General features: G+C 44.0%; 2 protein-coding genes across 3 annotated transcripts in view; both read left to right on the plus strand.

Annotated features, from left to right (window-relative positions):
* The window catches only part of LOC311042421 (receptor-type tyrosine-protein phosphatase U-like), a 191,896-nt gene extending 190,584 nt beyond the window's left edge, over positions 1–1,312 (plus strand). For both annotated transcript variants that reach the window (XM_084053146.1, XM_084053147.1), the window contains one exon: positions 15–1,312. The gene's annotated coding sequence lies outside the window, so the exon portion shown is untranslated. The remainder of the gene's footprint in view (positions 1–14) is intronic.
* Positions 1–25,873, plus strand: part of LOC311042431 (H-2 class II histocompatibility antigen, E-S beta chain-like) — a 458,449-nt gene that overhangs the window by 297,254 nt on the left and 135,322 nt on the right. The gene's annotated exons all lie outside the window — the stretch shown is intronic.

Below are 25,873 nucleotides of genomic sequence, written 5' to 3' on the forward strand. Positions count from 1 at the left end.
TTCTCTTGATTTAGTCCACTAATCATGGACTGCAGGAAGAGAGGCGAGAAGCTGGACTCCCTCTACATCTGCTGTGGACAGAGTCAGCAGCTTCAAGTTCCTCTGCGTCCGCATCACTGAGGACCTCTCCTGGGACGAGCACACAGGCCCTGTGGTGAAGAAGGCACATCAAGGCCTCTTTCACCCCAAGTTATCCTGATGAACCCCTCCCACCCCCTCTATGATGAGCTAGCGGGGTTGAGGAGCACATTCAGCCACAGACTCATTGTGTCTCAAGACAAGACTGAGTGACTCTGTCAGTCCTTTGTGCCGGTAGCCATGAAGCTCCATAACCAAGCCCCCTTACGCTCTGTTCTGGTCTTGGATGAATGACTCCTGCTTTACTTTGGCACATTTGCTCATGAACTACTATGAGATGCCTGCTTACGTTAAAGGAGCACTTCACCCATTTTCAACATTATCTTCGTAAAATTGGTCCTAAAGCTCATTATAAGATGGCACCTTTTCCGTCTATTCACTCGCTTCTAATTGGTTGGCTATATGGACAGTTCAGAAACCTGCCTACCAATGACATCTTCATTGGGGATTCCAAGCTAATAGAAACTGAAGCCTTTCTCATACTGGAAGGCTACCATGCTGTAGTAGAAGCCATTGTTCTTGCATTAATTCAACAACAATGAAATCTTGTTTGAAATGACACATCTAACTACTGATGATGCTACGCAGGTTTATTTATGTAATCTTTTCAAGTGATTCTTGCCTTTATTTCAAGAAGAAAGCCTATGTTGTACGCACGTTAACCGCTTGAACATCAGCGCCCCAGGTGCACAGGTTTCTGAACTGTCCACAGCCCTCCTCTGAGACATAGGGTGAGTACACAGAAATGGTGCCATCTCATAATGAGCATTAGTGAGGACCAATTATATCAATATATGGTTGAAAATGGGCGAAGTGGTCCTTTAACTGTTATATGTAATTATTTCACTGTCGATGGATTGTATATTTCTCACATTCACTGTAGATATGCTGTACATAGTTATCCATATTCCCTCTGTGTAGCTGGCTGACACTACATATATCAATCAGCCTGTCATCATTATTCACTGTTGATATTCTGTACATATATAGTTTGTACATTATACGTACTGTATGCCTACATTTATATTTATATCTAACCTGGTCAGTCCAGGTGCAGATGGCTAGGTCAGTCTTTAAATCTCTTATTTTTGATCGTACTATTTTTTTATTTATATGTAGATGTGTATGTATGTATGTATGTATGTATGTATGTATGTATGTGAGCGTGTGCGTGTGTGTGGGGGGAGGGGGGGGGGGCATGTGTGTCTTTTTTTTAAATGAAACTTAAGGTCTAATGTGGGTGTGTGCCTATATGTGAGGCTACATGTTTTTCAAATGCATTGGCTTCAAGAACTTTGTGTTTTGAAAAATGCTACCGTATAGAAATAAAACGTATTGTTATCAGTGTAGTTGTGTTATTATTGAAACGGCTTTGGTACAATAGAGCACTGAAGTCCTGACGTCACTGCCAGTAGAGGGTGCTTTTCCGCAGGTTCGTGGCTTTACTTTTTGTGTTGATATCCTCATTGGGGAATCTTAGATCGCTTCATATAAGAACTGTGTTCCAAAAATAAACACACCACCCTGGCGATTTTACTCATATGGATATGAAGCATCGACTGAAGGTGTAAATGTACACATTTATCCAAAGAGTAACACAATATAAACACTAGAAACGAGTCAAACAACCCAAAGACTACATTTCCCATGAACGCGGTTGCTGTAGGGACAGTGATTTCAGACCCGGAAGTAGTAGTTCTTAAGACTTTTAAGGCAGAATTAATTCCATTTTTCCCACACAACTATCCTTCTCCGTTCTCTACACTGGCTCCACGTAGCAGCTCGGATCCAGTTTAAAACCCTGGTGCTAGCCTATAGGGCAGTGAAAGGAACAGCTCCTTCCTACCTCCGGGCTATGGTTGATGCCTACACCCCTGCCCGACCACTTCGGTCTGCCACCTCGGGGCGACTGATTGCCTCGTCACTCAGGGGTCCTTCTGGTCGATCGACACGGTCACAACTTTTTTCTGTTCTGGCCCCACAGTGGTGGAATGAACTTCCCACTGAAGTCAGGACAGCAGAGTCACTGCCCATCTTTCGCCGCAGGCTGAAAACCCACCTCTTCAGGAAACACTACCCTTCCTCTTTGCCTGGCCTACTTGTTGTTAACTAGTTGTACGAACTCTTGTTTTAGTTTTGTATTGTTTTATTGGATCTTGTTTAGTCGATACACTTATTTGTCTGAGCTCGTGCTCATTTGATTTTGCTATTTTGTCTCATCTGTTTAAGAAAGTAGGTAGCTGATATATTGCACTTTTACCTTAGCGCTAGGTATACTCTTGGTTGCTTGTTTTTTGCAGGAAATGCACTTAAGACTTCTGGTGATTAGTAGTTTTCGTTCCCTACCTATGTTGAATACACTTATTGTAAGTCGCTTTGGATAAAAGCTAAATGACTGTAATGTAATGTAATGTAATGAGTCAGGTTAGTTTGAACCAGGATTAATGGGTAAATTAAATATATATACAGTAGACATATTATATTATTTTTTTTGAAAATAAATACATCTATGAAACAATAATCTTGCAACCCCCTGCAGTACCTCTGCAGACCCCCTAGTGATCACAGACGCCCTGTTGAAGACCTTTCGATTGGTCAAGACATTCCCATGACTATTAATCATCTAAGAATTGCTTTAGTCCAGGACATTCCTAATTCCATCCATATTTACTGGGAATAGACAGGTATTCATTCATATATTCATTGGCAATAAACCCATTTATTCAGAGACCCAGTTGCACATTCATAATATCTCTGCAGCAAGACTATAAACCTCTCTCACCCAACCAGGTGATTATCCTTACATTGAAGCCATTCACATTCATCTCCACACTGTTGACTGTGGATTCACCAGAGCTGTTAGAGTTTATCTGGAACAGAGCCTAGCTTCTCCACTGCACTATTTCTCCATGTGCTTCTCTATTCTTCCTCCACAGTTCAATGAGCAGCTTATCAGCCCCAAGCAGTTTGTTCACCTGACAGGGAAAGCCACTCTCAAGGACTGGAAGAGGGCCATCCGTCTGGGAGGGGTCATGCTCATGTAGAGAAATAAAACAAACACCTCATTATCACCACTGATCACTGTCTGGGTGACAGCTGTCAATGTCATTGCATATTGAAAGACACCCTGCCAAAACATTCCAGAGACTGTGGGTAAACAGTGTCATTTTGGCAGGAGGATCAAATAACATGCAGGCAAAGCAAACCACTTAGACTCATCTCTCCAAGGGCTCCGATACTGTGGGTGCCTTGGGGCTAAAGCACCCATGGGAAATGACGAGCACTGACGAGCACCCATCAGAGACTCATCACAAAAAAAGAAAAAGAAAAAACCTCTGACATCTTCACTTCATGGAGTACATTTTTTGTACCAGATTAACCAAATTAACGCACACGCACTAGCCGCGCACGTTGCGCACCCAATAGCGCAGACATAAATCGGCGCCCCTGCATCTCTCTCTCTGCCTTTTCATGTTGCCACTTGCTCTTGGTAGAACTGTGAATCAATATACTTACTCAGTATGTCCCTTTTTCGTGTGTGTGTGTGTGTGTGTGTGTGTGTGCGTGTGTGTGTGTGCGCGTGCGTGTGTGCGTGCGTGCGTGCGTGCGTGCGTGCGTGCGTGCGTGCGTGCGTGCGTGCGTGCGTGCGTGCGTGCGTGGTTAAAGCACTGATAGATTTCTACCAGCATGACACTGTTTGCTCCAACACCTGTCGCAGCATTGTCTTGTTGGGCTGTTGGATCAACAGCTCTTGTCTCCCTCCAGGGGGCGCCGCAGTGCAGCCCAGCCCCTCATGTCTGACTGCTGACCCTCCAGGAGGACAGCTGGCTCCCATGGCAGGTAAACACAACCCCCACCCCCAGACACGTTACGATTGACAATGACAGGTTTCTATAGATGTTTCTCTCACTTCTGCTTTGGATGCAGTATTCTGTCACACACCACTCACAGGATTCACACACACACACACACACACACACACACACACACACACACACACACACACACACACACACACACACAAAAACAACATTCACGATTCACTCAGAATTAATCTATTTTCGATAATGGAAAGATAAGGCTCATCTTTGACACATACAACACAGGGTATTGGAGGCCTCTGTACTGGAAAATGAATTAAAGTTGAAAGAGAAATATGCTGCTCACAGCAGTGAGTCGCATTTCATGTCACACCAACCCCTGATATCTGGAGATAAGATACAAAATACTTGACCTTGACCAGTGTTCCTTCTTCTGCTAGAAGTAAAACATTTAGCATGTTTACAGACCTATGTGGTTCTCTGTAGTCATGGTTGTTATTAATGCCTAATTTATACTGATGCAATGTTAGCTTGAAATCTGGATATAAGGACAAACGAATCACTTGACTTTGGCAGTGTTCCTTCTTCTGCTATAGAAGAACATTTAGCAGGAACCTCTGTGGCTCACTGCAAACATCAGACATCTCGGAGAATGATGTGCACAGAGCAGGTGAACATCCATATAAGGCATCCTGGGCCTCATCCTCAGAGCATGTGTGGACCAGCTGGCAGGAGCACTTCTGGATATTTTCAACCTGTACCTCTCCCAGGCTGTTGCTCTTGGGATTTCATGATGTCCACCATTGTGCCTGTCCCCAAGTACTACAATGTAGCATTTCTGAAGAACAGGTGACCTATTGCCCTTTGCTCAATTGTCAGTAAATGCTTTGAGAGGTTGGTGAGGTACTTCATCTGTTCAGTGCTGCCCACCAAGCTGAACCCCTCTGGGAGGGGTCATGCTCATGTAGAGAAATAAAACAAACACCTCATTATCACCACTGATCACTGTCTGGGTGACAGCTGTCAATGTCATTGCATATTGAAAGACACCCTGCCAAAACATTCCAGAGACTGTGGGTAAACAGTGTCATTTTGGCAGGAGGATCAAATAACATGCAGGCAAAGCAAACCACTTAGACTCATCTCTCCAAGGGCTCCGATACTGTGGGTGCCTTGGGGCTAAAGCACCCATGGGAAATGACGAGCACTGACGAGCACCCATCAGAGACTCATCACAAAAAAAGAAAAAGAAAAAACCTCTGACATCTTCACTTCATGGAGTACATTTTTTGTACCAGATTAACCAAATTAACGCACACGCACTAGCCGCGCACGTTGCGCACCCAATAGCGCAGACATAAATCGGCGCCCCTGCATCTCTCTCTCTGCCTTCTCATGTTGCCACTTGCTCTTGGTAGAACTGTGAATCAATATACTTACTCAGTATGTCCCTTTTTCGTGTGTGTGTGTGTGTGTGTGTGTGTGCGTGTGTGTGTGTGCGCGTGCGTGCGTGCGTGCGTGCGTGCGTGCGTGCGTGCGTGCGTGCGTGCGTGGTTAAAGCACTGATAGATTTCTACCAGCATGACACTGTTTGCTCCAACACCTGTCGCAGCATTGTCTTGTTGGGCTGTTGGATCAACAGCTCTTGTCTCCCTCCAGGGGGCGCCGCAGTGCAGCCCAGCCCCTCATGTCTGACTGCTGACCCTCCAGGAGGACAGCTGGCTCCCATGGCAGGTAAACACAACCCCCACCCCCAGACACGTTACGATTGACAATGACAGGTTTCTATAGATGTTTCTCTCACTTCTGCTTTGGATGCAGTATTCTGTCACACACCACTCACAGGATTCACACACACACACACACACACACACACACACACACACACACACACACACACACACACACACACACACACACACAAAAACAACATTCACGATTCACTCAGAATTAATCTATTTTCGATAATGGAAAGATAAGGCTCATCTTTGACACATACAACACAGGGTATTGGAGGCCTCTGTACTGGAAAATGAATTAAAGTTGAAAGAGAAATATGCTGCTCACAGCAGTGAGTCGCATTTCATGTCACACCAACCCCTGATATCTGGAGATAAGATACAAAATACTTGACCTTGACCAGTGTTCCTTCTTCTGCTAGAAGTAAAACATTTAGCATGTTTACAGACCTATGTGGTTCTCTGTAGTCATGGTTGTTATTAATGCCTAATTTATACTGATGCAATGTTAGCTTGAAATCTGGATATAAGGACAAACGAATCACTTGACTTTGGCAGTGTTCCTTCTTCTGCTATAGAAGAACATTTAGCAGGAACCTCTGTGGCTCACTGCAAACATCAGACATCTCGGAGAATGATGTGCACAGAGCAGGTGAACATCCATATAAGGCATCCTGGGCCTCATCCTCAGAGCATGTGTGGACCAGCTGGCAGGAGCACTTCTGGATATTTTCAACCTGTACCTCTCCCAGGCTGTTGCTCTTGGGATTTCATGATGTCCACCATTGTGCCTGTCCCCAAGTACTACAATGTAGCATTTCTGAAGAACAGGTGACCTATTGCCCTTTGCTCAATTGTCAGTAAATGCTTTGAGAGGTTGGTGAGGTACTTCATCTGTTCAGTGCTGCCCACCAAGCTGAACCCCTGGCAATTTGCATATCATCAAAACAGATGTACTGACATTGAAATTGCCATGGCTCTTCTCACTACCCTCTCTCAACTTGGGCTGATTAACTGTTGTGAATGCTGTTTGTGGACTACAGCCCAGCATTCAACACAATAATTCCTGGCAAGCGCCACACAAGCTCAGAGATCTGCACCCATGTGCAGCTGGACCTGGAACTGGACTTCCTGTCTGGCCTTCATCAAGTGATGAGAATGGGCAGCATCACATCAGACCCACTGACTCTGAACACAAGAGCCCTGTCAGGCTTGCCTGTCATTTTAGAATGACTTACAGAGCATGTGGTGCAGGTGTAGCGCTTTTAGTTTCACCTCTAAATTCCATTCCATTCCACAAATCCATCTCACAAACTGACATACATGTACACAATGTTCTGGGAGGCCATAGAGGGTAGAGAAGACATCTGGTAATCAGAAGGTTCACCTCTCATTGTCACAGTCTCTGTCTGTGTCCTGGTGTTGTCTATAGCTGAATTCCAATACCCAAAATCGTGTGTGACATACACAAATGTATAGTCACACTTTTGTTTTAATAAGAATGTTTTTTGTATTTTTAAGAGCCTCAAGGTGTATTAGAATGAGCAGGGAACTTATATTTTAGGAACAGACCTATCCCACCTTTCGCCACAAGGTGGCAAATCCACCTGTGAGACAGGTAGTTTTAGGTGGTCAGGTGACTTCTTTCTTCAGATGCACAAGGAAGAGAGATAGAACACCAAAACTGGCTCTACCGTTTTCCCTCTTTTTTCAGGTAAATGAAACATTAGAACATGTAACATGTTCAATATGAGCACTTTGTAATGTAAAACAAAGCTTGTCTTGGGTATATACCAGAAATGTTGTGATGTTGTAGTAGTTTGTTGTGTGTAGTGAAATCTGGGCCTATGCAGTCAGATTCATGGCAGCCATTACTGCTGCTCAAAAAATGTGTCCTGTAGTGTTTCACTTACAGTATTTTTGCTGCTCCCTTTAGTGTTAAAAGCTCCCATTGTATTGTTTAATGTGTGATTGTACTTTTTGCATTGAGAAATGTTTATTCTTGTTTTGATATAGTTAGTTAATCCTCTCCAGTAGTGCCTTGTAATGTGTCCATTGTAATATGCCAATACAGTATTAACCTGTTGTCAGAACAGAAGCATTGGAATAATGTTAATTCATGGTTATCCATAAATAATTTCATGTTGATATGACATTTAAGAAGAATGGATTCTAAACATATCATTGGTAAAAGCCAAAGAGAATCTTGCTCATGTTGCTGCTCAGTTCAGTTTGTTTTCCATCAAAGGAAGGATTGTATTGATATGGATTTAGAAAATGTATTTACTGTGATATTTGCCAACTGGTGAAGATATCATGTAACCGCTGATGACTTTAGCAGGAATAGATGGCATTGATTTTAGCCCTTATTTCTAAAGGCATAATGTGTCTTCACCATTGTCTTTGAAGCTAGATTTTGTTGATAATGACCGGGTTTCCCAAAGAGATGCTGCGTAGGGACTGCATGCGGTCCTTATGAAGGGTCTTGCGTGCGTCCACACAGGCTGCGCCGTACCTTAGCAAGCACGTAGAGCCGTAGAGCAATTTTAGGTTGTGCGTAGCCTACGCAGCTTGTGTAAGAGCCTCCTACACAGCTGGGACACGGCCAAACCTACGCTCTACCCTCATTAGTAGCAGCTGGTTGTGCGCTACGTGCTATCTGAACTGGCTTCGGGAAACACCATCGTCGTAGGTTCTCAAGAGCACGGCGAAATAGATTGATAAAAAGACCACACACACACACACACACACACACACACACACACACACACACACACACACACACACACACACACACACACACACACACACATATATATATATATGTATATGTATGTGTGTGTGGTATTTTTATCGATCTATTTCACTTTCGTTACGAAGGGTGTTCAAGCACAATCCAGGCTGATGTGTGTCAGTATTTCATGGTTCTTGTTTATAAATCTCCACATGCAGCTCTTGCTGTTAGTTCTCATGTACAGGCTTACTCAGAGTTCAGTGATGCATCAACACATTGTGAAAAACACAACAAAGTCATTGGAGCTGTGAGTGTATTGTCAAGAGGTGAGCCAAGCAGATCATTAAGAGGAATGGACTGAAACATGGAAAGGATTAAATCTCACACTGGTAATTAAAAGAGCTCATTGGCACGGCATCGCTTCACCACAGATCTGTCAGGTACCGTCAACATAAATTGACACGCTGTTGCCTGTTTTGTTTGTTAACTGGGTTGTTGTGAACTGCACCGTCTGCACTATTACATTCCCATTAGCCAATAATAGTTGTGTTTGCTGATGTGTGGTTTCTATTCTGTTCAGTGTGGCTGATTCTCTTCAACCTGGTGATGTCATCATGTGTCTCACTGCTTACATCACTTATTATAGAAGCAAGACAAGTTTATTTGTATAGCACATAAGAAACAAAGCAATTCAAAATGCTTTACATTACATTAAAACGTCACACAATTAAGAGAGTGCAACAAAAAATTATAAAATGACAATGCAGAAGAAATGACAGCACAGGCAGATGCAAACAGAATGTTCTTTATCTTTATATTTTATTTAAAATAACAGAGTTATAGCAGACCTCCAATTGGCTGGGAGTTTGTTCCAGACATGGGGTGCATATGGTTCATGATGTAGTACAAGATCACTAGATCAGAAATGTATTTTAGTCCTAAACCATTCAATGCTTTATAAGCCAATTGTAGTATTTTGAAATAATGTCCTTGACAGACAGGGAACAAGTCTATCTAAGAACTGGAGTGATACAGTAGCAAGAGGACCTGTGCCATCATTTATTATATCAAGAGGACTTATTACATCATTGATTATATCAAGAGAACTTGCTATAATATATTAAGGCAACACGGCCTTGGTTCCCATCATCCAGCTCCACTTCCATTCTCCTCTGCTGCTCTGATTGTGTAGTTCTGTTCAACTGGGTATTTCTATATATTTATTTTTCAATTAATTCCCCCCCATGTGTATAGTCCCTGTCACAGCTGTTCCCTACTGGTTGGTCTTGGGGAGGGTGTAGAGTAGATACACATGAAGTCGGCAGATGCTTCTCTTCACCTGACAGTGAGGAGTTTCACCAGGAGGACGTAACGCATAACGCATAGAGGAACCACACTATTCCTCCCAGTTCTGCTTCCGGCTGAACAGGCACCCTGACCAACCTATTGTAGTTGCTAGTGCAGTGTCACCCTCGCAACACCCTTGCCACCCGCAAACATGGCCAATTGTGTTTGTTGTAGGGCCTGGCCAAGGAGACGTGGAGGACTTGAACCCCAGTCTCCACGGTCGTAGGTAGCTGGGGCATGTCTGTACCTGAGTTCTGCAGATCAAATCCATATTTGCCATACGTTTCATGTGCTTCAGCCTTGGCGGTGACCTATTGGCCCAGAGGAAATAAAAGTTGATGGAGGAAATGAAATATGTGGTGTGGCTGACTGCCTGGATGTGACCTTACGGTGTGGTTGATGGGGTGGGGGGGTAGTATCCCATTTGTGCAGCGAGTGTTGAAGTGTCAAGGACATGAAAGACCACTGTTTCCTGGGGTGGGCTATCTGCTATCTCTGTGTGATATTTCATGGTTTAACGTCCACTGTTCTGTTGTGTCTGAGAGGAACAGGATGAATAGTCACTGACTGTCCTCGCTCTTACCGTGGAATGCTGTTGTCAGCGTGGTGTGATCTGGACCAATTGTCCTTCTCTGTCACAAAGGCTATCTCATTTCCCATTTCCATTTAAAGTTAAGACACCATATCCCTGTCCTCGTTTCAATGTTAAGTAAGCTAACGCTTGTATCAAGATGAGTGCATGCGTCTAGATTGTATACCTTTCAGCAGCAACATGGGCAAATGAAATTACGCCCACGCACGCACACAGACAAAGCAGATGTGTGCAACATAATTACAGGCAACAGATGATCCATGCATGCGTGCATGGATTCATGCACAAAGCCAGTGGAGGAAACCCAGGAGATCAAAAGGAGAACGCAGCATGAATGACCTGCAAAAATCAAGAGAAGACAAATCTGTTACTTTGATAAAAGTACAATTGTTATCATAATTGATTAAAAGAATCCTCTTGAACCCATTAAGTGGCTCATCAAAGCCACAGAGGAGTTAATATTTATACCAGCAGGGTGCGTGTCAGTAGTCTGCTGTGGGTAGTAAAACAGGAGAAATATTGTGGATGGAGGGAGATCATAGAGTGAATGAGAGAAAGAGGAACAGAGAGAGAAGAAGGAGAAAGGGGCTCAGCCAGACGGATCGCTGGGAGTTTTTTTTTTTCAGCCGAGGTCACGGCGGACTTTGTTTGGGCGCCGTCCATTCTCCTTCCCAGCGTTTGTGTGATTAAGCATGGAGCTTATGAGAGGAGTGCTCTCTGCTCTGTGGCCTGTCTCCTCACTCTCTCCACTCACTCTGATCTATGGTAATGTGGGCCTACATGGAGAAGAGCCAGCACCCCCCCCCCCTGACTGGCTTAGTCATCTCACAAGCTTGGAAAATGAAACATATCCATCTGTGGGTTTAAGGAATTCTGTCGGCGCCAAGGCCTGGTGATTTGTGCTCCTCATTATCATGGGCACGTCTGTGGCCAGAGAGGGGCTTCTTCTGCTGTGTGTCTGTGTGGTCAGTTTAGTTTTCCTGTGGCACAATCTCCATTTGGTTTGCAGCTCAAGAAATCTCACTAGACTGAGAAGGCAACGCATGTTCTTAAACCAGGGGTCTTCAACAGGGGGTCCAGGACTCCTTTGGGTCCTCAGAGTTACTAGTGGGTGTCCGCCAACTCTTTGTGTGATATGATTATTTTTTTTACATTAAGCCCTTGAACCCTAGCATCCCTTTTCTGAGGAAATAGCAGATCTACAAGCTCACAACGATCGGCAATTTTTGGCAAAGAGTTATAGGTGTAGAGGGAAAAAAGAGCAGCGAACGTTTATCTGAAACAATTTTTTTCCTGCTTCATCTCTCTCTCAGCTAGGGGGTCCTTGGCCTGAAAATGTTGAAGACCCCTGTCTTAGACTGCACTGAAACTAATCATACCTGCATGTGTGCCTGCTTGTCTTTATTAATGCATTGCAGGGTGATATGTGTCCATTGCAATACTTATTTCAGTTGACTTATTAGTCTCATCAGTCCACCAGGAGGTAGGGGAGGTGGGGAGTCCCATATCCAATCTGAGTGTGAAACATCAGTGGGTTTCCGGTGTACTTGCATAACACATATCAGTAGATGACGTTGATACAACGTGCACGAATGCCAACCACCATAAAACCCCAAAAAGAAGACGTTTTTTGCCACGCACTTACGCTTGTGTGCGTGGCAAAACACTGTCGTAGACTGTATATGCCTTCTTCCTTGTTTTTAAAGGCGGTTGGCAACCATCTCATTAAGGTGCATTAATGCCACCTGCCTCTGGACTTGCCCGGCTGGGGGGCTGGGGCTGCGGGCCGGAAGTGAGAAGATATTGAATGAAGCAGCACACAGAGAAAAACTCAATGGCGCCCCCTGTTGGAGGGAATGGCGGCGCCCTGGAGAAGGCCAGGAATAAGGTGAATAGGGAAATTAACTGGAAATGGGTTTGCCAGTTATGCACAGAGCCTATGTTTCTCCATCTCCCTACATGTCTTTATAGGGTGTGCACTGTATCGGAGGCTTGCAGAGATCTGCAGCTTGCTCTTCAGAAAGGTAAAGGAAAGTGCTTGCAGAGAGAGAGCAGGCTCTCTGGCTCTGAAGACTGTGTGTGTGTGTGTGTGTGTGTGTGTGTGTGTGTGTGTGTGTGTGTGTGTGTGTGTGTGTGTGTGTGTGTGTGTGTGTGTGTGTGTGTGTGTGTGTGTGTGTGTGTGTGTGTGTGTGTGTGTGTGTGTGCGTTCAGTCCACTGGCTCATTCTGTACAGGCTAACAAAGAGTTCTGAAAGGAACCATTCTGAGGGAGGGAGCTGGGCAGACCAGGGGAGATAATTATCTGTGACACATATTATCTTGGTAAGGTCTTTTTCATTGTAAGTGCTTTATAGAGGGGCCAGACCAGCCATTGGTCCAACAAGTGGGGAGTCAGATAACTAATTTCCGTGTTTAGAAAAGAGTTAAGTGAGCGTGAAATATTATTCAAAGTGGGGAATAAGCATGGTGAGATTCATCAGATCAGTTTTTTGCTTTATTTGGACAGGACAGTAGAGAGAGAGGACTCTGAGCTTCAGAGAGAGGGAACAACATTGCAACACATGTCTCCAGAGGGAATCGAACCGGGGATATTTCGATTACGAGGTCAGCCAATGGAGCACCCCGGACAACAACTTTTAATCAACATGCTTGTTGTGGTCAATGTTAATCCAATCTCATCGTCATCGGCTAAGTACTTGTACCTTAGTTTGTCCTCATTCAATACTTGATTGAATTATCGTCTACACAATGCATTGGCTGAGACTCTTTCTTTCTTTCATCTCCTCAAGTGCAGATTCTTTGTAGAGTTTTCTTGCAGCATGCTGTTTTTCAAAGAGCTTCTCTTATTTTACATTATGTTATTTAGCCGGTGGTGCCAATAATGTCCGCTTTATTTTTCTTCTGTATCACTATTGCTCACTATGAATGTCCTGTGCTATAGACAACTTAGCACGCAATATAGTGTATGTACGTACGTACGCGCGTGCGTGTGTGTGTGAGAGAGAGAGAGAGTGTGTGTAATCACTCATCCTTGTTTATTTTTATTTTTTTTATTTTTTTTTCAGCATAGTGTGGTTCCTTTTTAAGGCTTTTTCTGCAGGGCCGCTGTGACTCCCACCAGTCCCCTGAAACACACAGAAAGAGAGACACATTTACAGGCAGGGGCTTGACCTCACCTGTCACTTCCTCCCACTTTACAGCAGCAGCCAAAGCACCTGACACACACACACACACACACACACACACACACACACACACACACACACACATCCCAGCTGTCCATATTCATATTATGTTATAGTTTTTCAGGTCCTTAAATCATTGGATAGGTGAAAGTAAAAAAAAAGTAAAAGTAGAAGTCCTTATACCATTGATGGACAGGTGTGAAATGACAGTACCATTATAGTTATTATGCAACATAAAAGCATCTGTTATACGAGAATAACCGCAGATGAGAGCCAGGGCTGCTTGGCTCTCGTTTTAGCCTAAACTACATGCGCACAGCTGTATGGTCCAACAAAGGAAACACAGGGACATGAGATGCAGGCGTTTCAGTCTCTCTAGCTCCTCCAGCCTGCAGAAAGTGGGTCTGGAAGACAGTGGACTGATCCCACAGACCATGGTGACATTTTCTCCTCATCCACTGTGCTTTATTGTACGACACCAGATCAGAACAACAATGAATGAGAGAGAATGTAACATCCTTTATGTGTATGACAACTTGGAAGAGATTATGGTGCAGTGCATTGTGGTACATTCCAACAATCATAAAGCACAGTTGAGAACTGTGTCTGTTTCACTGATCATCAGGAGGACATTAAAGTGTTTGTTATCAAGGATGTTAATTGTCAAGGACACTGTGTGCTTTTAGTTTTAGCTATCCCACCCTAAACAGTAAGACTTTATTGCATTGTTTAAAAAGTGTGATAATGGTTCCTGTAGTAAAACTTTTATATTATGTAGTATGAAATAATTTTGTTTTGAGTTTGTTAGAGGTTAGATAATTTCTTATTGTATTTAAAGATCCAGATCCAGAGCCTTACGCAGCATTAAGCTGCAGTGGCTCTGTGTCAGTATCTTATTAAAATGTAAATATAAAATGCAGTGAATGGAAGGTTATAGTGGTACAGTGGTTCTCCAACTTGTTGGTGCTCTGGACCACTAGCATATTTATAACAATATTCAAGGACCACCAGTGTAATTTGTAAAATATAGTTTCCATGGACCATGGAAATTATGCCATGGATAACTGGGACACTGGTTGAAAACAGTGGTATAGGATGTCATGTGATAATGCACTGTCTCCTGAATGAGTGAAGTATTGTTTGACATGAGGATCTTTTGTGCAGAGCCACATTAACCGCGGAACTTAGTGGAACTGGCGTTCCACGGCCCGCAGCCTGCAGGGCCCTGTGAGAATTGTGTATTTAATTTTTGTGTATTTAAAGAAAAAATGTTGATTTATATTGGTTAAATAGAACCGAATTAGACCCGAATTAGACCCGAAAAATTTCGCGCGCATGCACGTGCGCATGTGCGTGAAATTACGCGACTGGGGGGGCCTTTGATTTTGTGGTGTTCCACGGCCCTGAGGGGTCTTAATGCGGCCCTGCTTTTGTGTGATAATGTTAGAGAGTTGGGCAGCTGAAGGCTCCTCAGCAGCTTTGTTGTGATTCAGGTGTTGAAGTGAGATGGAACAAAGGCAGTGCCTATTGATTTCTCCAACACAGAGAGGCCTAGTCAGAGCAGGATTATTGTTCTACTTCCACCTGATCATACATGACCTCCTGTCACAACTCCCTTCACTTTGACACGCCTCTGTTTCATTAGTGATCACACTGAGGAAACAAAGACACACGCAGGGACGGAGTGTTATGTGTCATGTCTTCATCCTACTGTCACCATATCCACTCATCCTTTTTGTCCCTCATACACAATTGATGCGTCATAAAAAAGCAGGCTTTGTTTTATTTTTATTATTTTGATTATTTGTAGCATTTTGACTTTATTTTGACAGGATAGTGAAGAGAGAAAATAAAGCAACAGCAGTGAGAAGAGATGACATGCATTCAACGCAGGTCTCCAGCCAGAATTGATCAAACATTGTAGTTATTGTCTCAACTCACTAACTTATTTATACATTTTTATTACAGTTTCAAGGTGCTTCGATGTTGCCTATTACATTAAAGCGAGCTTGCAGCACTGCTCAGGAAGGAAGACAGTCTGGGTCATTTATCTTGCGATCGGTAATGCTGCACTGTTATTGTGCACCTCAATAACAGGTACAACCCAAAGCCTCATAATGCTCTTATATGGATTAGTACAGTAATTCATGCCCATGGCAGACGTATACATCCATCACCACCACAATTTATCGACTTAAAGAGTCTTTAACATTTTTCAGCAGATGGATGTTTTAAAATAATCTGCTCCTCTTCCCACTGAGAAAAAAACGGTATGGGTATGAATTTGTGTGTTTGTGTGTACGCACGTGTGTGTGTGTGTGATTACTCCCACCCTCCTCTATGTAAATATTCACAAATCTCCATAAATTAAATCAAAGCAACGTGAATTATGGCTTTTTGGTGTTGTTTTTCCACCATGCAAAAGGGCTAATATAAAAATGTATGTCATGCTTATGACCTACTGTATGTCTTTGCTGATAAATGCATTACACTGCAGAGATCAGAAGCAGACCTAGGATGCAGGAGCTCCTCTGTCTCTAGAGAGCTCCGTAGAACACAGAGCTTCAGCCGAGGACCGACTGCCCTGAGGTCTGTGACTTGTCCTTTGTCTGTTGGGTCAGCTGGGCTAATTAAGAGCCAGCTTAGGCTGGGATTATGACTGGAAGTAGGCTGATCACAGGGGACAGGAGAAAAGGCATTAGCAGCAGAATGATGTTTAATATGGCTTTTACTCTGCTTAGCGCTGGTGTCATGTGACCACAAAACCGCTGACAATGGAAACCTGTTGATGCAGAGATGTCTGGGGAGAGGAGAGAAGGGTTAGTTTTGTCACAGGACATTTGCACATACAGGAAATGTGTCCTCTGCATTCAACCCATCCTAACGGGGAGTAGTTAGGGTTAAGTGTCTCTTGGACACATAGACCGGGGAGAATCTGATTCCCAGACATCCTCTCTCCCCATTCAGCTACACCTCTGATAATCTCCTGCCAGCAGTGGCGTACCCACTGTAGAGGCAGGGCAGGCAGTCGCCTGCCCAAGTAAGATCTCGCCTCCCTAAATATTATTCCTGGGAACGCCACTGACTGCCAGATAGATGTTTTTGCACGCCACATGGCGTCGTCTACCATCTTGCACCACCTTACATAATTTGTTTCCACCTAATTAGTGCATGGTAATATCTCACTGTACTTCCTCCCTGAGGCATTTCAGTGATACTCAGAAGTGTTTGCCTTACACCATCACCTCTGGAACAACGTCTTTCACCCAGAGTGTGCAGGCACACTATTTTTTAGATGTATTTTGGTGGAATGCAATTAATGTTCTCATTAGCTGAGTGAACGAGCTGAAAGGCAGAACTAAAAGGCAGATACCCTTGGGGAGCCTTGTCGACGGAGGCCCTCCGCTGCTGCAGGAATATGCTGTTTATGAAATGGATATCCTGGGTTTGGCAGGAGACACAAAGACTCATGGGACGAACATTTTCCTACTTTCCTCTTTTTTTGTATTCATATTACCTCACCATATTACCTTTGGTGAGGTAACACAATCCCTGGAGCCTTTGCAACAACTCTCTAAGTGAAGCCATTCCCTGTCCTTTAGAAAAGGATGTGGACCCAGACCAGTTTGAATAATAAAGACCCTAGGAGAGAGAGGGTGTCATCTAAACACAGAGAGGTATCAGACACTGTTCATTTGATGAACCATGACATTTATCCCTCATATCGGCGTAAAAAAAACCTCCACAATTATAGAAGGCTAATTGTCGCTGACTCATTTAAGCATGATGTAACACAGCCATTTGCGCTGATTTGACCTTATGGAGAAGTAATGAAGGGTTGTTTTCCTCAGCCTAGCCTTCTGAAGCTAATCCCATCAGAGGGAGAGCATAGCATGGCGGGCTAACTCAGTCACCTCAGAAACAAGTCTGTCAGAACAGCTGGTAGACAGGAATGTGTTTGTCTGTCTGGACTTTATTCAATACAGACAGGCATAGGAAAATACTATGAAGAGGGCACAGTGTTCCTTTCAGGTGTTTTTACCAGGCACGTTTATTTTTCTGTGATATTTATTGTCTCCGCCAGGCCGTAAGGCATGGCGAGAGAGTATGTTTTGCACCCCGTCCGTCCGTCTGTCTGTCTGTCTGTCCGTCCGTCTGTGGACAGCTAATCTCTGTCACCGTTGGCTTGATCGCAGTGAAACTGTGCACACACACTCCCTGGATGCCAATTTAGAACCTCTGCCCCAAATGTTTCACATGGGCCTGTTATAGCGCCACCAGGAGGCAGCTTTTTGCAAAACACATTTTTTGACAGTACTCCTACAGATTTTGTCCAAACGTCACGCAAATCGGTACACAGTATCTAATAGTCATTAAACGAAACGGGTATCTCATATTCCATCTTGATTGCCAAAAAATGACATCCAAAGTTTGCAGGAGTGCTCCGTTTTGAACAAAATGCCTCAAATCATGAACACAGCATGTAATTTCCGTGAAATTTTGCACACACATTCTCACTAGGCCGAGGAAGAAATCCCACTTGAACATTTTCAAATCTGCCATGATGGCACTATAAAAGGCCAATTCGTGTTTTTACCTATAACTGCACCAATCTGTGTAAAACTTTTGTATGTGCACTCCCTAGAGGCCAAGGACAAACCTTTTCCCTGCATTTTTCACATCTGCCTTTTATAGCGTCACCAGGAGGCCGACTTATATTAAACACATTTTATGATGTTACTCTTTCAGATTTTATCTAAATTTCACGCAAATCTGAAGACATGATCTCCATAGTCATGTGATCAAATGGATCTGTTATATTTTTCATATTCCATCCTGATTGGCTAAGATTGACATCTAAAGTTTGCAGGAGTGCCCCGTTTTGAACAAAATGTTGCAAATCATGAACACAGCATGCAATTTCCGTGACATTTTGCACGCACATTCTCACTAGGCCGAGGAAGAAATGGCAGTTGAACATTTTCAAATCAGCCTCATGGTGGCGCTATAACAGGCCGATTCGTGTTTTTACCTATAACTGCACCGATCTGTGTAAAACTTTGTATGCACTCCCTAGAGGCCAAGGAAAAACCTTTGCCCTGCATTTTTCACATCTGCCTTTTATAGCGCCTCCAGGAGGCCGACTTATATAAAACACATTTTACGATAATACTCCTTCAGATTTGATCTAAATTTCACGCAAATCAGAGGACATGATCTCTATAGTCATGTGATCAAGACGGATCTGTTAGATTTGTCATATTCCATCCACATTAGCTAAGATTGACATCTAAAGTTTGCAACAAAATGTTGCAAATCATGAACGCAGCGTCCGATTGTGGTGAAACTTTGCACGCACATTTGCACTATGTTGAGGCCACAAATGCCACCCTTTCAACATTGCCCTATTATAGCGCCACCAGGAGGCCCGTTTCTTTATAGTCTTTATATAGAGTTTATATCACTCCTACAAATGTTGTCCAAACATCACACAAATCAGTACAAATGATCTCTTTAGATCAAGACGGATCCGTCCGATCCGCCTGATTTTTCACATTCCAGCCTGATTGGCGAATTCTGAACATTGCTGGCCCACACTAACCTACCAGACCTGGCGGAGACCTGTGTTCCGAGGAGCACTTTTGCTAGTTTGCTATATTTCTTAGATAGGAGAGTGTAGAGAGACAGGAAGCCAAGGGCATAGAGGAGAGACATGAGAGACAAGAACGGGAGTCAGATTCAAACTCGGGTCCTTGTAGTTCACAAGGAATGCTATATGCTCTCTCAAGTGAAAAAAATCCCTAGGGTTTAGAAATGTGTCTATGTGCAGTCCTTTCATACAGATAACTGACACGTAGGTTGTTCAATTTTGTAGCAAATCGCACTTTCTGCGTTTGATGCAGCTAAGCTACAATCGCTAGACCCATTGAAAGGGTTCAAGAAGAGTGGAGAGAGTTGTAAGCACATTACTCATACCTGGTGTCTTTGATGGTTTTTTATTTACTATACAAACATTACAAACATAATCTCACCGGTAGTTAGTGGTTAGGTAATAAAACCTGAGAGAGAGAATAAGCACATAACACACAGAGTATTAAGGATATGACTTCACATCAGACGTACACATCACAAGTACAAAATTACAATGTTACTCACTATTGGTCTCTCACTCTCTTGTAGGATCTCGGTAAGTTACTTAAAACCCATATTTCAGGTAACCCACGGCACTGTTCCTTCTGAATCTAAAATCCTGTGCTCAGGCAGCCTATTATATCAACCACACATAAGGTCCGCCTTTAGGGCAGATCTTTAAGCAACAGGAAGTTCTGGTTACCCACAAGGCTTTGCGCTTGGTCCTGTCTCTTGTTACACATCACACAAGGGCCGGCTAGCTCTGGCCCTGCTCAGTCATCCAAAGGCTCTTATCTCACAACCTTCCCCCGCTTGGTATGCGAGGGGCCCTTTGAAGCAGCTACCTCACCAGGGGGTCTAATCTGGCCTGCTAGACTCAACTTAAAGGGACATGTATTCTCCCACAGGACAGATGACAAAGTACATTACTATATCATTAATAATAATCCACGATTATCTTTCATAATCATAGATTATTTCCACACCTGCCACCTGTGTGTCTGATCTAGGATCCAGGACACACACAAAACATTCCTCGTGAGCTTTTTTGGCTCTTTAGATAACGGCTCGGTAAAACAATTATTTAGTATGGCTCTCTGTAAACTGCTTTGATCCCATACTCATACAGGTTACATTTTCAACACACATTGTCTCTCAGTGGCTCCAAACCCATATTTTGAAACAATTAACAGTTCAACTTAATGTTCTCAATTTGTTTGAAATACTTTTTGGACATTGTGGCTAATATTTGATCTCAAATTGACTTTACTTCATAGTAAATCAAGACCAATTTAATTTAGCAACAATTCTTTTCCACTAGTTTATCCCTGAGATTTTTCCTAAATCCCAGGACAAATTAACTTTAATTGTAGTTATTATCTATATTCAAGCATGAACCCTCCAAGGCCCATTTGTTTGACACCCACGTGTCTTGTCTTTTTTCTCTCCTCCCACTAAGTCAATGTCCTATTTTAGGGCATTTTGCCATGGTAACTGACATTGCAATTTGGGCAAAAGGGTTAAAAGATTATTAAAATAGTTGATCTACAATTTCACCTTAAGAAATTTTAACTTTAACCTCAAGCACACATACAAAAATGCTTATACAATCAATCAAACGGTTTGGTTACTCAGATCATGAGTCAAACATCAGTAAAGAATACATTTTGTTGGGCGGAAGAATTTCCAACCATTGTTTGCATTTTGGACGTTTTGGAAGTTACAAGTAGCTTAATACATTTCATTATGCGTTAAGTTATTTCTTCTGTGGTAATATTGTAAATCCTAGAAATGATACATTCATTTACAAAATATATTTCGAAATTCCTATGTAAACAGTCGCTCAAATAAGACATTTCGATTTTTTAGACACCTCGCATGGCGTCTTTTCGCTCCTCGTCCGCACTGCTCCCTTACTTTGAGGGTGGCAGCGCAAGTGTCAGTTCGTTCGCCAGTGTCATGTTGCTGGCACCACCAGCCGCCAGTGGGACTGCTTTTCCAGCAGCACCCATCTGCGGGCTTTTCTTGGCGGTTACCAAGAAAGAGCTGGTTGCTCCCTCCGCAGAGGGTGAGGAAGGCTTATCTTTTATCTTTACCTTCTTTTTTCTAATTATTCCAGCCCCACCAGGACGAAGCATTCTCTCTGCCTGGATCCTGGCGGTAAGAACTGAAAGGACCTGTACGCCAGGCCACACCCACTCAGACTTCCTTCTGAGTGGTTTTGGGGGTGCTGGGTTGGCGCCCAGCCCCCGATCTCGGACAGACCCTGGTCTGCCTTTAGCTTGTCGCCTGCTCCCAGGCCTGCCACCTTTGTGACACGCGGATTTGGGGCAAACGCCGCCCTTCTTGAACGCCACCAGTCTGCTTTTAGCTGGTCGCCTGCCACCTTTGTGACACGCAGGCTTGGGGCGAACGCCGCCCTTCTCGGATGCCACCAGGACGCTTTCAGCTGGTCGCCTGCCACCTTTGTTAGCCGCAGGCTTCAAAGGACCTCCCGGCTGACTGGCCATGGCTCTCCGCCCTGGCGTAGTGGTGTGCTTCCCCTCCATCTTGAGTGGGCTGGTGTCGACGTCCGTCGTAGCGGCGCCCTCTGGACGGTCCTCCATGGCAGCTGTTGTGGCTGACACCTCCGACGGTGCCTCTCCTGGTGCAGCTTCTCCAGTAGCGACATCCAGTGGCTGGCACCCCTCTGCATTGAATGGTTCGGTGGCGACGTCCTCTGATGCTCTCGCCGGCGCCTCTCCTGCGGCCTCTGGTGGATGGTATCCCTCTGCGTTGAGTGGGTCCTCCTCCGTGACTGTCACGATTGACGCCTCCGCCTCGACCACCACGTCACCCGTGGCCTTGTCTCCAGGAGCTGGTTCGACCTCCGATGGCACTCCCTCCTCGGCCGCCGACTCCTCTGCGACGTTGACTCCCTCTGGAACCTTCTCAGCGTCGTCTTCTGGAGCAGTAGCAGCTTCTGGTTCAGCCGCTTGCACAGTGGGAGTAACTTTCTCACCTCCCTCTGCAGCGTAGAGTGGGGTCTCTGCGTTCGCAGCTTCGTCTGCAGGAACAGCAACGCCTGGTTCGACCTCTGATGGCACTCCCTCCGCCGCGTTGTCCATCGAGACTGCTCTGCTGGCCGCCTGCTCATCTGCGATGTCGGCTCCTAGCACGGCTCCCTCTGGAACCTTCTCAGCGTCGTCTCCTGGTGCAGTAGTGATGCCATCTGGGACTCTGAGCACTGCTGGCCCAGTTGATCCGGCTGTAGGTGTAACATTCCGACCCCCCTTTGCAGCGACCGGCTTATCTGTAGGACTGGTGACATCCTCACCTCCTCCAGCTGCTCTGTCCTTTACGACCGGCTCATCTGTAGGACTGGTGATTCCAACCCCCTCTCCAGGTACAACGGGCTTAGCTGCTCCCTTATCTGTGGAGATAGTCACTCGCTTTTCCCTCACAGCAGGGGGGTCTTCACTCACTTCGGCTTTTGCCCATCTGGTCAAAGTTGCCTCCTTGATTTTCTCTATAGTCTCGTCATACTCAAGGCAACAGACATCCTGTATCCTGCAGATCACAGATGAATCGATGCCAACAACTTCCAGTATGGCGATAGAAAATGTAACAACCTCCAGGAATCTATCTAAATCAGCTCTTAGCTCCCATGCCAGCCTTTCGCTTGGTAGACCACAAAGAATAAACTCTGCATTTCTCCTAAAACCTGCTTGAGCTGCTTCACACCTCTCTAGTACCTCAGCTAACACTTCCATTCCCCTTTTTTACCTGGCCTTCTTGGCATCTACAGGACTTTAGGTAGGCCTTTTTAGTTAGTCTTAATTCAATAGGCTGTGAAAGCAATCGTCAGTTATTTTAGCAAGTAGTAGTGTTGTTCAGCCTTTAGCTAATAACAACAATAATTAATTAACACTGTGTTTAACCTGTAATAGCACCCACCCTGTAGCATTCTATGCAAGAAGCCTGTTAATGGTCTATTCACATTTAGTTATTTTGTTAATTAATACTGGCAGGATTTATTTAGCTCTACCAAAGTAAATAATAGCGTTTAACCCACAATGATGACTTAATCCACTGCTATCGTAACTAATCATCTAGTTGCTCACAGTTTTAGTCTATCATAAAGGCTGGTTGAACATGTTATTACACTAGTGGTAGAAAACCTCCCCCACCCCTTATCAGTAAACAATGGCCTTTAACTCCCAATTATAAGATCACCTCATAATCACTGTCTTTAGTCTAATTTTTAGCTATATTGCAGTGTCTGGTCTCTCATACAGCCTAGTTAAACCATGAATACTATTTTAAGGTTTGTCTAATCAGCTTAAAGCAAGCATCTATGATTAGATTATTAACCAAACCTAACTACTTCTCCTCTCAAGGCGTGTTAGAATTTGGCGGTTAGCTTAGCACTGTCTTGTCAGTGAACAAAGACAATGCTAATTTTCTCCCCCACCACTCAACAGTGGCAGTGGCAGTTAGCTAGCAGCTAGCACTTTATGCTAGACAATAGATCTGTTAGCACTGTGAGCTAGCGACACTAAGAGTAGCTCTCAGGACTGTTAGCTTTCTAAACCCCCTTATTGGTACGCTAATCAAACTTTTAACGGTAGCCTAGCTACATAACCTGTGGTTAGCTTCTAGCTTCTCCCTCAGCTCCTTATTCTTAGCACGCAGCGTTTCACAATCTACAGTCTCTTTTCTCCACGGTCTTCGCAGAACTGTGGGGCTTTGTTCATAGCAACCTGATAGCGAGTCTCTTCCCGGTGGTTCCTCGGGCCCGTACGGTATTACTGCCTCGGTCCTAGCGTCGTGTAGGCCGCCGGCTCCGTGTATCACCCTTCGCCTCCGTGGACAGATGACTTCCTTCAGTTTGTGTTAGTTGAGGCCCTTTGTCCCCTTTGTTCACACACTACTCGCACTGGTTCATTAAGCCAGCGTTAGTTTTGTGAGCCTATTTTTAAACCCGTCACATACCAGGCCATATAATTATTTTGTTGCAACTAACTCCTCATCTTAAAGAGACAGTATAGTTATACGTTCCGCTTCAAGCGCCTAATAGGCTACCACGGCTTTATTTCAACACTAGTTGTCCCTCTCAGACAAACTAGTACTGTGTTAAACCTCTGTATAACACAAAGGTGTATTACTTTAGTAATACACAACTCTGAAGGCCTTCTTACAGGCCAGCACAGTTCAATACTGTGTTATACCCTCTGTATAACACGGTTAAGCTGCTTAAAACTCAGTTGTAAGTCCCCTCCGGGGACTGCTAGAGTTTAATAACTTGTAATGAAACTTAAAACTGATAGATGTCTCTTATATAAGAGACTCTAAAGTTTAATAACTGCGTAGTTCAACGCTAAAACTCAAATATGCCTCCTCCGGAGGCATCAATAGTTTTATTACTTTAGTAATACACAACTCTGAAGGCCTTATTAAAGGCCAGCACAGTTTAATACTGTGTTATACCCTCTGTATAACACGGTTAATCTGCTTAAAACTCTAGGTTGTCCCCACCGGGGACACCATTAGTTTTATTACTGTTCAATTTTGTAGCAAATCGCACTTTCTGCGTTTGATGCAGCTAAGCTACAATCGCTAGACCCATTGAAAGGGTTCAAGAAGAGTGGAGAGAGTTGTAAGCACATTACTCATACCTGGTGTCTTTGATGGTTTTTTATTTACTATACAAACATTACAAACATAATCTCACCGGTAGTTAGTGGTTAGGTAATAAAACCTGAGAGAGAGAATAAGCACATAACACACAGAGTATTAAGGATATGACTTCACATCAGACGTACACATCACAAGTACAAAATTACAATGTTACTCACTATTGGTCTCTCACTCTCTTGTAGGATCTCGGTAAGTTACTTAAAACCCATATTTCAGGTAACCCACGGCACTGTTCCTTCTGAATCTAAAATCCTGTGCTCAGGCAGCCTATTATATCAACCACACATAAGGTCCGCCTTTAGGGCAGATCTTTAAGCAACAGGAAGTTCTGGTTACCCACAAGGCTTTGCGCTTGGTCCTGTCTCTTGTTACACATCACACAAGGGCCGGCTAGCTCTGGCCCTGCTCAGTCATCCAAAGGCTCTTATCTCACAACCTTCCCCCGCTTGGTATGCGAGGGGCCCTTTGAAGCAGCTACCTCACCAGGGGGTCTAATCTGGCCTGCTAGACTCAACTTAAAGGGACATGTATTCTCCCACAGGACAGATGACAAAGTACATTACTATATCATTAATAATAATCCACGATTATCTTTCATAATCATAGATTATTTCCACATAGGTGGCAAATCTTTCATCATAGTGTTCTATGTTCTATATATTTTTTAGGGTTGTTGCATTCATGCTGCCAGCGTAATGCTTAAACTTATGCTGTATGATAGTGATATTCTCCATATCTTGGATTACTCATGACTCTCTCCCTCCTCCCTAAATGGTACATTTTAAATAGTAAATATTTACAGCGCCCTCATCCAAAGTGCTTTACAATGTGCCACCCATTCACTCACACATTCAAACACAGATGGCTGAGGCAACCATGCAAGGCATCGACCTGCTCATGGGGATCAGTTTCTTGCTCAAGGACACTTCAACACTAACCCAGGGTGATCCGGGGATTGAACCTGGAACCTTCAGATTCTCAAGCTTTACCTCTTTAGTCACTGTCACC

Source organism: Gymnoscopelus microlampas, assembly GCF_963454915.1.
Source record: "Gymnoscopelus microlampas genome assembly, chromosome: 3".
Lineage (NCBI taxonomy): Eukaryota > Metazoa > Chordata > Actinopteri > Myctophiformes > Myctophidae > Gymnoscopelus > Gymnoscopelus microlampas.